Genomic DNA, 13265 nt, shown 5'->3' on the forward strand with positions numbered 1-13265 from the left:
TAGATAAGAAAACAATAATCACTATGCAGTGTTTCTGTTATAAGTTATGGGGTGAGAAAGCACTCAGTTGTAGTTCCAGACCCAGTGTTGGGTCCACATTTATTTCAGAGCCTTGAGCAAGATGGACTCAGTGGACCCCACCTCCCTGAATGGGCCCACTTCTTGGCAATTTTCTCCACGGCCTATTGGCATGTCCTCTTCCTTTGGGCCCAATCCACACCACTGCACAGAAGAAAAAGGCAGGGCATGTGAAAGCTGTTCCTCCTCCTCCTTGCTCCTGTCTCAGGGAGGGCAGGTGAACCAGATAGCAACAGCAAAGAGGAAGAGCGAGACCAGGGGTCAGCAGTGGACCCTTTCTGGGGTGTGACAGGTGCCCTGGCTAACCCCAAGGATGATACCAGCTCTGTGGACCAAGAACCCTAGGAAGCAATGCCTTTTTTAAACAAACAATGAAGCATCATCAAGGAGGGTGGGCAGTTGGGCCTCTTGAGTCAGGGCATTTCAGAGCTTAGGCACTATGGCGAGAAGCTCATGCTCTTGAGACCCCCATTATAGCACTTCAGTGAGTGGTGGAATATGGAGGAAGGTCTCCCACAAAGTTCTGAACTGAGCTGGGAACAGAAGAAGAGAAGAATCGCTCTCCTGGATTAGGCCAGTGGCCTATCCAGTCCAGCATACTGTTAGAATCATAGAATCATAGAATCATAGAGTTGGAAGAGACCACAAGGGCCATCGAGTCCAACCCCCTGCCAAGCAGGAAACACCATCAGAGCACTCCTGACATATGGTTGTCAAGCCTCTGCTTAAAGACCTCCAAAGAAGGAGACTCCACCGCACTCCTTGGCAGCAAATTCCACTGTCGAACAGCTCTTACTGTCAGGAAGTTCTTCCTAATGTTTAGGTGGAATCTTTCTTGTAGTTTGGATCCATTGCTCCGTGTCCGCTTCTCTGGAGCAGCAGAAAACAACCTTTCTCCCTCCTCTATGTGACATCCTTTAATATATTCGAACATGGCTATCATATCACCCCTTAACCTCCTCTTCTCCAGGCTAAACATGCCCAGCTCCCTTAGCCGTTCCTCATAAGGCATCGTTTCCAGGCCTTTGACCATTTTGGTTGCCCTCCTCTGGACACGTTCCAGTTTGTCAGTGTCCTTCTTGAACTGTGGTGCCTAGAACTGGACACAGTACTCCAGGTGAGGTCTGACCAGAGCAGAATACAGTGGCACTATTACTTCCCTTGATCTAGATGCTATACTCCTATTGATGAGGCCCAGAATTGCATTGGCTTTTTTAGCTGCCGCGTCACACTGTTGGCTCATGTCAAGTTTGTGGTCAACCAAGACTCCTAGATCCTTTTCACATGTACTGTTCTCAAGCCAGGTGTCACCCATCTTGTATTTGTGCCTCTCATTTTTTTTGCCCAAGTGCAATACTTTACATTTCTCCCTGTTAAAATTCATCTTGTTTGTTTTGGCCCAGTTCTCTAATCTGTCAAGGTTGTTTTGAAGTGTGATCCTGTCCTCTGGGGTGTTAGCCACCCCTCCCAGTTTGGTGTCATCTGCAAATTTGATCAGGATGCCCTTGAGTCCATCATCCAAGTCGTTGATAAAGATGTTGAATAAGACCGGGCCCAAGACAGAACCCTATGGCACCCCACTGTTCACAGAGTGGACAACCTGATGCTTTAAGTGGGCAGTTGCTTAGTGGGGGGCGGCGGCATCTACATTGCATGCAGAAGGTCCCATGTTCAACCTCCGGCTGAGAATGCTCCTTGTCTAAACCTCTGCTGCCAGCCAGGGTAGACAAGACTGAGTTAGATGGGCCAATGGTCTGATTCAGTATAAGGCAGCTTCCTATTTTCCTAACACCCAGGCTGTCCGTCTTTACCATCCAGAACTCCAGGGTCCATTTTCTCCAAATGTGTGGTTCATAAAACTATCATGGTAGAGCAACTTTCCATAAGCCCGAATAAGCCTAAAAATCTGAATTGGTGATCATCACCACCACATTTCTTTGTACCACATCCCACAAATGTTATCGTGCGAAGACCGTCTTCTTTTTTGCACTGCCTGGGAAAGGACTGCCAATCAACTTCTAGGGGTGACCCCAAGTTCCAAGAATCTCCTCCTTGATCTCAGCCACTGGGGCTTACAGAAGGTGAACATCTCCTGTAAATGTCTGCAAGCAAATGTCAAAGAACAAAACCAGCAGGGAAATGTTAAAACTTGCCTGTGGTTATGAAACCATCAATAAATTAACCAAAGACACATTCTCTTTAATAACATTTGGGACCTATAAAAAAGCTGCCACAACAAAGGACACAATGTGATTCTGGGAATGCCAAAGAAGGGAGAGGAGGATTCACCGGCAATTGGCAAGGTGTTCCACTCCTTAAATCTTTCTGTGTTATCATAACACAGAGCAGAGGAAGCAGCTAATCTGCAAGGGAGGATGAGACGAAAGCTTGGTTTTCTTCTGAAAGGGCTTATAATACCTGGATTGTCATCTTTGGAACAACCGCCATCAAGGAGACGGCTGAACTGCAATAACCATCCTTTATAAATTTTACAGTCTTTATGAAAACATTTAACAACCCAGCATAATGATTCATTTTGGAGCATATTTTGCATGTGGTCCAACAAAAACAGCAATTGTAATGACTGAAAGCAGTGGAGTTAAGGTGTCACCTAATGTATCAAAGCTATAGAAGGCTGTGGGCCCATCATGCTGAAGAGCATTGTTCTCTGTCCCACCACACTAGCAAAATGTATGTTATCACAAATTCAGTGTTATTACATTTCATGTGCTTTTGGCAATATACCAAACCACAGACTAGCAGGACAATTAAAGGTAAAGGGACCCCTGACCATTAGGTCCAGTCGTGGCCGACTCTGGGATTGCGGCACTCATCTCGCTTTATTGGCCGAGGGAGCCGGTGTACAGCTTCGGGGTCATGTGGCCAGCATGACTAAGCCACTTCTGGCAAACCAGAGCAGCGCACGGAAACACCGTTTACCTTCCCGCTGGAGCGATACCTATTTATCTACTTGTACTTTGATGTGCTTTCAAACTGCTAGGTTGGCAGGAGCAGGGATCGAGCAACAGGAACTCACCCCATCGCGGGGATTCGAACCGCCGACCTTCTGATCGGCAAGTCCTAGGCTCTGTGGTTTAACCCACAGCGCCACCCGCGAGCAGGACAATTGTTTATCCTCAAAGGAAAATCCATATGACGTGCCCTCTCCCCGCTACTTTGACAGCACATGCCATGTGCTAAGGCTCTCTCACACTCCTCATTTTCAGTAAATAGTCATGGTGTATTTGTATACATCAGTGCCAATGCACTACTCAGCTACACATAGCAAGCTGTTCAAAAAGCAGCTTCTATGAGGTTTGCAACCATGTAAACCAAAATCCAGTCCTCCTGAGACTTTTCCTTTCCCCCTTGGGATGACTTTTAGCGGTCAAGAGGTCAAGCTGGCTGGGAATGGATTTTTTTCCAGGCATTTGTCAAGTGTTTGTTTCTGATTGTATTTTGCCTGTCTTTAATTTTTATTTCCTGTATTCAGTGGTTAAAATGAAACAAGTGCATAGATCTGTTTGCTGGCATACAGAGCTAGTTGTGGAAGCAAGAGAACAAGGTTACCTAAACATCCGTGCATGCTCTGGATCAGACATAAAGGCAAAGAAGTCATGAAAAGTCCAGGTGTTTGGCACAAGTTTTTTGTGTGGAAAGGAATCAGAGACAATCTCTCTTGGCTAGAAAACCAATTTTCTTTTTGGTTTTTGGAACTTGCTGGAGCAAGGAAAATGGCATCAGTTTCAGAAACGCTGGAGTTCTCCTCTCATGGGCTCAAATTCCTTCTTATGCACTTTTGTCCTGAACAGCATGTGCAACTGACTCCAAAGCTTTGAAAAATGGAAATTTCATAACTAGAACCAAATATTTACCTAAGTATGAACTTTTGGACTTTAACATTTAGGGTGAAAGTTTGCTTCATTGCTAGATTTTAAGATTTTAACATAGGAGTTTTCTTTTCATTTTTTTGGCAAATTGCAAGGAAATGATTCTCTAAATAAACTTATTTTTCTATTTTTGGATGTTACTGTGCCACTGATTAAAACACTCTATACCCATCCATCAGCAGCACTGCCTAGGTTTCCCTTGAGAGGAAGGGTGGGATATAAATTTAATGAATGATTGAATAATAGTAACAACAAATCCTCTGTTCAGTTTATGTTTCTGGCCCACTCCTTGGGGGTCTGCTTTTTATCAAGTAGTTGATGCACTTCTAAATTCCTAAAATGCAGTTAAGACAAGTGCTGTTGTTGTTGTTAAAATGAATAAATGATTACCAACTCTGGCTGCAAACATAAGAAATTTGCTTTGCTTCCTCACTGCAACAGCAAGATATCAATAGAGTAAATATAGACAACAAAACATGACATGGCATTTGAAGTTCAAAGATGAAATTACTGAGAAATTCTCTTGGGCAAATCCTGCTGGGAACCGCACAAGAGTTTAAGTTACCCAAGAGTAAGTCCCATTGAACTCAACAGGAATTCTAAGTAGAAATGCACAGGGAAGCTATTTATTAACCATTCACAGGTGTACAATATGGTTGTCTCCCATCACCAGTGAGATGTTAGCAGAAAGTGCTGTGTTTTGCATGCCTCATAATGTTGCTAGAGAATGATGGCAACTTCCTTTTTTAGGTTATCTTGTTTGTCCATGGCAATACAGTCCATATCTTCTTTTTCATCTTGTCAAGATAATCCCAAAGTGTCTGGGATGAATACCAATGGTGACCTCTTGTGGTCCGTTTGAACACTACACAATTTGCTCAATAGATATTATTAGTTAATGATTCTGATTAAGATCCTGTTTTCTCAGAATGTACAGTTCTGTATTGATGGGATATAGTGGGAATACATTTCTCCAGCCATAATGATATCAGTTTGCCTGCTTTTTATTTTCAGTAACCACAGGTGTTCAGGAAATTGCTTCGTACGGTAGCCTGTCTGGAGAGCAATGACCTTTTTGCTTTTGAGCAAAAAGATAAATTGCAATGGTGCCGCCACTGCTACTAGTATTGGTATCACAGCACCATCAATGTAAATGGAACTTTACAGAATCACATAAGCAAAAAAGGGCAGGTGCTCAAATCTATGTCTGGCCAACTTGGGTTGCAACAGAGGGCGGGAAACTTGAAGGTGAGCATGTGCAGTTGCAAGGAGGATACAGTCATTTAGTGGTAAACACAGGTGGTCCCAGCATCTCCAGGTAGAATTGCAAAGGACTCACCTTTGAAACCCTGAATAGCCACTGCCAGTCAGTACAGGTGATGCTTAGCTAGATGGACTATTGACTTGACCTCATAAAAGACATATACCTCATAGCATATATAGTACTGCTATGACTAAGGACCGTTTCACTATTTTGGGGTGGGATTCAATCATATACCAGCAAAGTCAGGTTGCACAGTTAAAGTCAATTTGGAAGCCCTGCCCTATAAATCTGCTCTCCCCCCCCATCAGGTTGTTCTGCAATAAGGACAGTGATAGGAAAGTACATTGGAAAGTGTGGGGACTCAGCTACATTAGTAAAAAACCCCAGCATTTTGAATGCGTTATAAACATGCAACACCAGATGGTGCTGTAGAGCAGAAAACTTTTCTATGGATTTTATATAGCGTTTCCCCCCCCCCCTTTTGTTATAATGATTTAATTTCTGACTTATTTATAGTGTTTCCCCCCGTGTGTAGATCAACTCTGGGATAACACTTGATTGGCACATCATCTCACTTCTCCACAAAGCAACAACAGGGGTGCTCTGTAAATAGCCGGTGTCATCTAAACCTCCCTGCAAACAGATCAGGATGACTGCACCTTTAGGAGGTCATCTGGAAGTGGCCTTTGCTTCAGTTGGCCACAAGGAACTAAATATTTCCATCCCTGCACAGGTTTGTTTTGAGGAGATGCAGAGGCCTGCTGCACTGATTGGGTAGTTTTGCCAGCCTTTTTCAAACCTTTAAGTGGCACAAAGCAAACCAAGGAATGCAGTGGCATATGAGCTGCATATGAGCAGATTGCTTCGTGGAGGCAACTGCCCCAGGGAGCCATCTAAAGTAGGGTTGCCATATGTCAGGGAATTCCCAGACATGTCCTCTTTGTCCTACATGTCCATCTGGGGGAATTTTGTCCTACATGTCCATCTCGGGGAATTTTGCATTTCAAAGCGAATGTCCTGGATTTTGGTTTTAAAATAAAAAATGTGCACAGGCAGGTCTGGCTGAGGCTCAGGCTCTGGCATGGGGCAATCTGGGCTCTGGCTTTTTTTGTGTCCAAATGTTCGCCTTTCGAAATATGGCAATCCTAATTTAAAGGGACTTCTGTGGGGCAGTTCATTTGTATGCACTAGCCTTCTTTCTATCCATCAAGACCACTCCCTTTAAGTCCCTCTTCTAAGCACTGTCTTCCACAAAGCATTTCTGGTCCTCTCCATAGCACTGCCCAGGGCCAGCCCAAGACATTTTGGTACCTGAGGTGAACCACAAAATGGTGTCCCCTTCCCCCGACAGGGAAGAAGGGCTGAGTGAAGATCTACATGAGGAACAAGAGGGGAATAAAGATTTGCAGCTGGATCTGCTGTCCCTGTGAATTCTGCTGCCTGAGGCAGTTGCCTCACCTTGCCTTATCAGCGGGCCGGCCTTGGCACCGTCTCTTATGTTCCCTCTTCTACAAGCCATCACTATCCCTGGTCTTTAGCAAGCCCTTTCTTCTGCTTCCTGTCTGTTTCAGTGGCATGCATTCACAGCTTTGCACTCAGCTTCTGGGCTGTACATCTGTGTGTTTTACAGCTATATTTGGAGCTTAAATGCTCCTAGTCTTGGCAAGTTTGCACAGGTTCCATTCTAAATGATGACTAAAAACATTCTTCCAGGAAGAGGTGATTGCTTCGTTCCCCATCTCCACTCCATTCTAGCAACTGAGAGAGGTTGGAAGCCTTTGATCATTCAGGGAAGAGCCGTAGTTTAGCAGGAGAGCAGCTGCTTTGCATGCAGAAGGTCCCAGGTTCATTCCCCGGCATCTCCAGGGAGAGCTGGGAGAGGTCCCTGCCTGCAACCCTGGAGAGCAGCTGCCAGTCAGTGCCGACAATGATGAGCTAGATGGACCAATGCTCTAACTTGGTATAGCAGTTTTCCATGCTACTAGTGTGCAATGTGAAACATGCTTACCTGCAAGTAAGTCCCACTGTATTCAGTGGGGCTTTCTCCCAGGTAAGAGCGCATAGGATTGCAGCCTTAATAGAGGTGATGGGGGAAATAATAATAATAATAATAATAAAATTTATTTATACCCCACCCTCCCCAACCAAGACAGGGCTCAGGGCAGCTAACAAAAATAAAAACAAATTGACTGAAATACCACTTAAAAACAAGATTAAAATACAACATTAAAACATTAAAATATTAAAATATTAAAATATTAAAATATAGCCACATTTCAACTCCGGCTTGTAGGGATTCCAGCAGCCAGCATAGTCTATCCCACCTACCCAGTTAAGAGCCTAATGTACTTTATCAAATGCACAAGTACTCATAAGTAACATGAAGAAGTGACTGTTATGGCTGCTTTTGCAGAAATTACTAATTACTGGTTATGACTTATTACATTTATCTCCCACTTTCCTTTCATACAGCTTAAGGTGAGGGATACTGGATTTCTGGACAGTCCCCCCATCTAGATCCTGTCCAGACCCTGACAGACTTTGACAATCAGTAAGATGACTGCATCTTTGGACTTTGACAGTGATTTGCCTGAGTCAAGGGAGTTAGCCACTAAGGTCAGTGAACTAGGATGGGGTGAGGCAAAACCAAGGAATGAGCCTGCCTTTTGCTTCTACTATCCATAGCCTTTAAAGGAAGTGAACAGAAGGCTGTGTGGATTGGGGTGGAGGTTGGATGTAGATAAAATGGCGGCATTCCTTATGTAGAGAAGCAGCTCACGTATAGGCATGATCTTATTAATACATAATCTATCATCTTTCCCAGTAGTGATGTATGGAAGTGAGAAGTGAGAGCTGGACCATAAAGAAGGCTGATCGCCGAAGAATTGATGCTTTTGAATTATGGTGCTGGAGGAGACTCTTGAGAGTCCCATGGACTGCAAGAAGATCTAACGTATCCATTCTTAAGGAAATCAGCCCTGAGTGCTCACTGGAAGGACAGATCGTGAAGCTGAGGCTCCATTACTTTGGCCACCTCATGAGAAGAGAAGACTCCCTGGAAAAGACCCTGATGCTGGGAAAGATGGAGGGCACAAGGAGAAGGGGATGACAGAGGACGAGATGGTTGGACAGTGTTCTCGAAGCTACAAACATGAGTCTGACCAAACTGCGGGAGGCAGTGGAAGACAGGAGTGCTTGGTGTGCTCTGGTCCATGGGGTCACGAAGAGTCAGACATGACTAAATGACTAAACAACAACAAGCTATCATCAGACTAGATTCAGCACTAATGAATCCTCCATTGGACAACATACATGCAAAAATATCACTAAGCAACAGCCCTAAGCATACTGATCTGGAAATTAAGTTCTGTGACCAAAAGCAGTGGGGCTGAGGTTCTCCAACTGTGTTTAGGACCAGAACCTCAAACAGCTAATCTTCTGAGCACTGCCCATGTGCATGGCTACCCTTAGCCATTTTCATGCCACTGGTGAAAAACCAGCATCGCTTGTCTGTCCTCAGTTACCCTTATCAGCCTCCCAGAGTGGCTGGGGCAACGTGGCCAGATGGGCAACATATAAATAATAAAATTATTATTATTATTCTCCATTACTGGCATTACCGTGGAAGAAATGCTCTGCTCCTCAGCCTTCTGGGAGCAGCTTCTTTCAGAAATCCTGTGCAAACTGAGTGTGCCCAGTAGCCACTCAGATGTCTTCTTTTCTTCCACTCCTAAGCAATGCTTGAACCAGGAAAGAGTGGGACTGGTGTGTGTGTGTGTTTTCAAAATGTTGCTGCCCCTATATCATAGACCAAATATGCCACCTTATGGAGATCCTTAGCCTCATGATTAGGCATGCTTCTGTATTTTTTTTACCCAATTGTAAAATAGTAAATAGCTAAATCCCACAGTTATACTAAACTAGAACATTGGTATTATTTACCTGAACGGCTGATTATGACACCCCCTGTGGTGCAGTGGCTAGTGGACAGCCAAATTTAAATCTCCACCCATCTGACCTTGGATCAGTCACTGTCTGATGAAGGGAGGGCTATAAATCTTACGAATAAAATAAAATAAAATTCTGAGCCTAACCTACCTCACAGGGATGTTGTGATCACAAAAGAGAAGAGGAGAACCATGTGTGCTGTCCTGGTGTGTGTGGCAACCCAGTCAGATGGGTGGGGTAAAAATAACAGCAGCAGCAACAATTGATTGTGTGTGTGTGTGTGTTTTGTGCACACATCTGCTTGTCCTGTGCCTAGAAAGGACAGGTCCAAGTGGTTTTTCTGCTTTCCCCATGCTTTCTGGGCACAGGTGTAAGCTGTTTTGTGTTTGTCCCGCAGCTTTCTGCTGGAAAACACGCTCTTTGCTGCTGAATCTGAACAAACGGCAATCCACGAAAAAACTAATTGCCATTTGGCCTGACTCAATGGTAGATTGTGGGTTTTCATGGAGAAAAGCAGTGGTGTCCCTTAGTGGCATCTGTGCTTGATTGTGCGTGGGTTAATTGCATTTTCCCAAGAAGCTGACCTGCACGGCTGCCGATATTCCCCATGGCTCCATTCTACACAACTGCAAGGAAAACAAACTATCCTGAAATCAGCATGCTGATTCAATCCAGAGGGCAGAGGGTCTTCTATAGATTTTGCAAGGTGATTCAGCTCCCAGACCTATCCCTTGTGGGCATGGATAAAGCTGGCTAGAACTGCGATATAAGAAAACAAAGCCTGTTTACTTTCCTTGGCTTCTGGTCAAGAACACTGCAGCTGTCTCTGTTCCTCTTGGATCAGAACACTATGTACCCCCACCCCACAAAGAGGGACATTCCCTGGGCAGCATCCCAATTGGCTCACAGTCCAGATGCTCCATCAGCTGCTCTGCAATGCCCTCTAGAGGCACCCTAATGACTTCTCTTCGTTATTCATAAGTCCTGTGTTGGGATCTTGGTTTTTCTGCTTTCATATTGTTAGGAGCTTGGCAAATAGCCTGTGGCCTCACTGGGGCCATTGATTCAAGAATGCCAGGTAGACAAAATGCACGGGACACTGACTCCTACATTTCCACTAATCGTCCCTCCCCCTGCATTTTTATGAGGGTGACACCGGGGCTGAGATCTGGGAAGGCAAGATCTAGGATAACCTAGGGGGAAAGGAAGATGGAATAAGAAACATAGGAATCTGATTTATACCTGGTAAGATCATTGGTCTTCTGAACTCAATACTGGCCACACACTGACAGGCAGCAGGTCTCCAGGGTTCCAGACAGGTGAGTCTTTCCTAGTCCTACCTGGAGTTGCTGGGGGTTGACAGTGTTGGAATTTTGCATGCAACTCGGCTTGCTGTGAAGGGTTTGCATGGGTTAAGGCAGATAAGAGTGATGAACCCCCAGCTTCCCAGACTATTCCTATACCTTTATCTTTATGCAGGCTTCTCTCCATCTCTCTGATGTTTAGAATGATAACCTTAGCTTGCATCCTGTTTATATCTTCCCCTTTCCGCTCCTCCTCAAATATTCGCCCGACCTTGAGGTGAGAGGTCTGAAGGTCACCTTTTTAGAATTCAGCAGGAAGGAGGATAGGGCAGAACTGGAATTAGTTGGCTCTGTCTATTACTGACTCTGAATCTGTCTGTCATTGGCACTACCATAGGCAGCATCTGGCAGGGAGAGGTCTGGGGAGCCAAGGGCCAACCAAATTTTCGAGGAGGCGGCCAGACCTCCTCAAAAATCCACACTGGCCATGCTCGTACACTACATGACATGCTCACCTTAATTGCGCAGCTCGCGTGGCATGCCTGCGTCACTCGAGCATGCCCTGTGGTGTCTGCGCAACATGTCAGCACATTGTGTGATGTGTGCGCATGACATCAGCATGCCCTTAATTGCGGGGGCGAGGTGGCGCACTTGGGCACTGCTATCAGCCTCCTTGCCTTCTGCCCTCACAATCCCAGCCTCCAACAATCTGTGCCAAAGTCTGGATGCCTAAGTTCCCTGAGAGATGGCACCAGTGGTAGCTTTAGAGAAGCGCAACCAGTTCAGTCTTGGGGGTGCCACAGGGGGCAATGCAACTATGATGTAGAATGAAAGGTGAGAGGTGTCAGGAGTGCTGAATTTTGGCATCACACAGGGTGTGGCTGAAATTTGAGAAATTTGAAATTTGAGGAGTGTGCCTTTGGGGGTGGAGTTAAACCATCAGAGAGTTACAGTGCCTGCTGTGGCTGTGATATGAGACAGGTATGTTTTGTTGCAGCTGATGAAGGTGTCTGGTTGTGCTGCTACAGGTGCACCTTGGCATTTATTCTCTCTGTGCTCCTCCCAGTGGTAATTCCTCCTCCGATCACTGCTGTGGATACACGACCTGACTGTCTGTCTCCAGGCACTGCGGTCATCTGCAAGGGATTCCCACAGGGCGGTGCTGATGTTGCCAGCCTTCATGCCATGTTTGCAGACATCTTTGTAAAGCAGAGTTGGTCTGCTAACCAGCTTGGTTCCCGAAGCCAGCTCCCTGTGGGGCATCGTTCAAATACATAAACCAATAACTCAGTTTCTATGTAGACAGGTAACGAGACATTTGCTCCAGCTACAAACCTGGCAATACCCTCATTTTGTTTTAGAAGCATCCCTAGGAAATATCTCTTCTGCAACACAACAGACTTTTCTGGCAGCAGCTGCTGTAGTCTGGGCTGCATTCCAGTCTCTCTTGACATTTTGGAGCTGGCAATGTAAAATAACGGTGGGGGGCAACCAAGGGTTGAGGGGGACAGACATATTTGAGGAATTATCTCCAGAAAGCTATCTTTAAAGGCAACAAAAGCTCAGCTGTTGTTTCTAAAGATGTCCCACACAGTATTCACTTTGGTAGCTATTACCTCTTTAAAGGTCAACTGGGAGGGATGACTGAATGATTCCTTTGTTCAAAGAGAGCTGCAAACAGAGAGGGCACACACATTGGACGGGGCATGGGACTGGTTTGGGACATTGCTTTTTAAAGACATATCTCTTAAGACTGGCCCATGTAGCCTAGGGATGTTCAAGGATTTCATTCAATCCCCATGCTTAAATGAACCGTCCTGATTTGCAATTCCTAGACAAATGTATGGATAGGATGAGGTAGCACCCACTTTCAGTTTTTCTCTGAATTTTGCAATACTGTCTTTTTTTTTTTTTTTAGTTTTTATTTCAAAACCAAAAAATTTACAAACATCAAATTCAAAATCCATATTCATTTTCTAACATAAGCCTATTACATAGCTTACCTAAATTAAAATAGGCTCTAGGCTTCCCTTTGCTATATGTAAGTACAATGCAATTAACAAATTATATTATAAATAATATTATAGGTTCCCATATACCCCCCACTCCCCTTCACCCATGTGTGATCTCAATATTTACTTCTTCCATCTTGTTGTGTTGTTATAATTTAATAATTATTCAATTGATTCAATTATTATTTTCTTGCTTACCCCTGCATGTTTTACACATTCTCTATTAATATTTCAATTCCAGAACCATATTTTTTCATGTATTTTGCAATACTGTTGTCAGACAAAAGAAGTACCAAAAGTCCATATAAAGCTGCAGTTAAAATGACCTCGAATGAATATTTTAGGACATGATGCACACAAAATTAGGATAAGTGTGTACAAAAATAATGCAAATATTTGTGAGGTTTAAAAATAAATCAAGGTGATGCAGAAACGAGATGGGACGGAGTTAGAATGAACATGTGTGAAACTGATGATCTGAAAAAATAACCCTTGATAAGATGAATGCAAAGGCAGAATTTTCTACATGTCTGATTTTTTTCACCTGTCACATGGTGGATTTTATTTTCTGTTAAACAAGTTTGGAAAAATACAGTAGCTGAATTTTGTTCACCGGTGAATTCAAGCAGGTCCCCCTTTTCTCTCCCCCCCCTTCCTGCTTACAATTTGTTTATTTAAACATTTGTCAAATATACATAATAAGTGCACAAACCTTTCAAAAGAAAATTGATGATTAAACAAAAGGAAGAAATATCCTTAATCAACTCTA

Source organism: Podarcis pityusensis (genome assembly GCF_964106645.2).
Source record: "Podarcis pityusensis genome assembly, chromosome: 6".
Classification (NCBI taxonomy): domain Eukaryota; kingdom Metazoa; phylum Chordata; class Lepidosauria; order Squamata; family Lacertidae; genus Podarcis; species Podarcis pityusensis.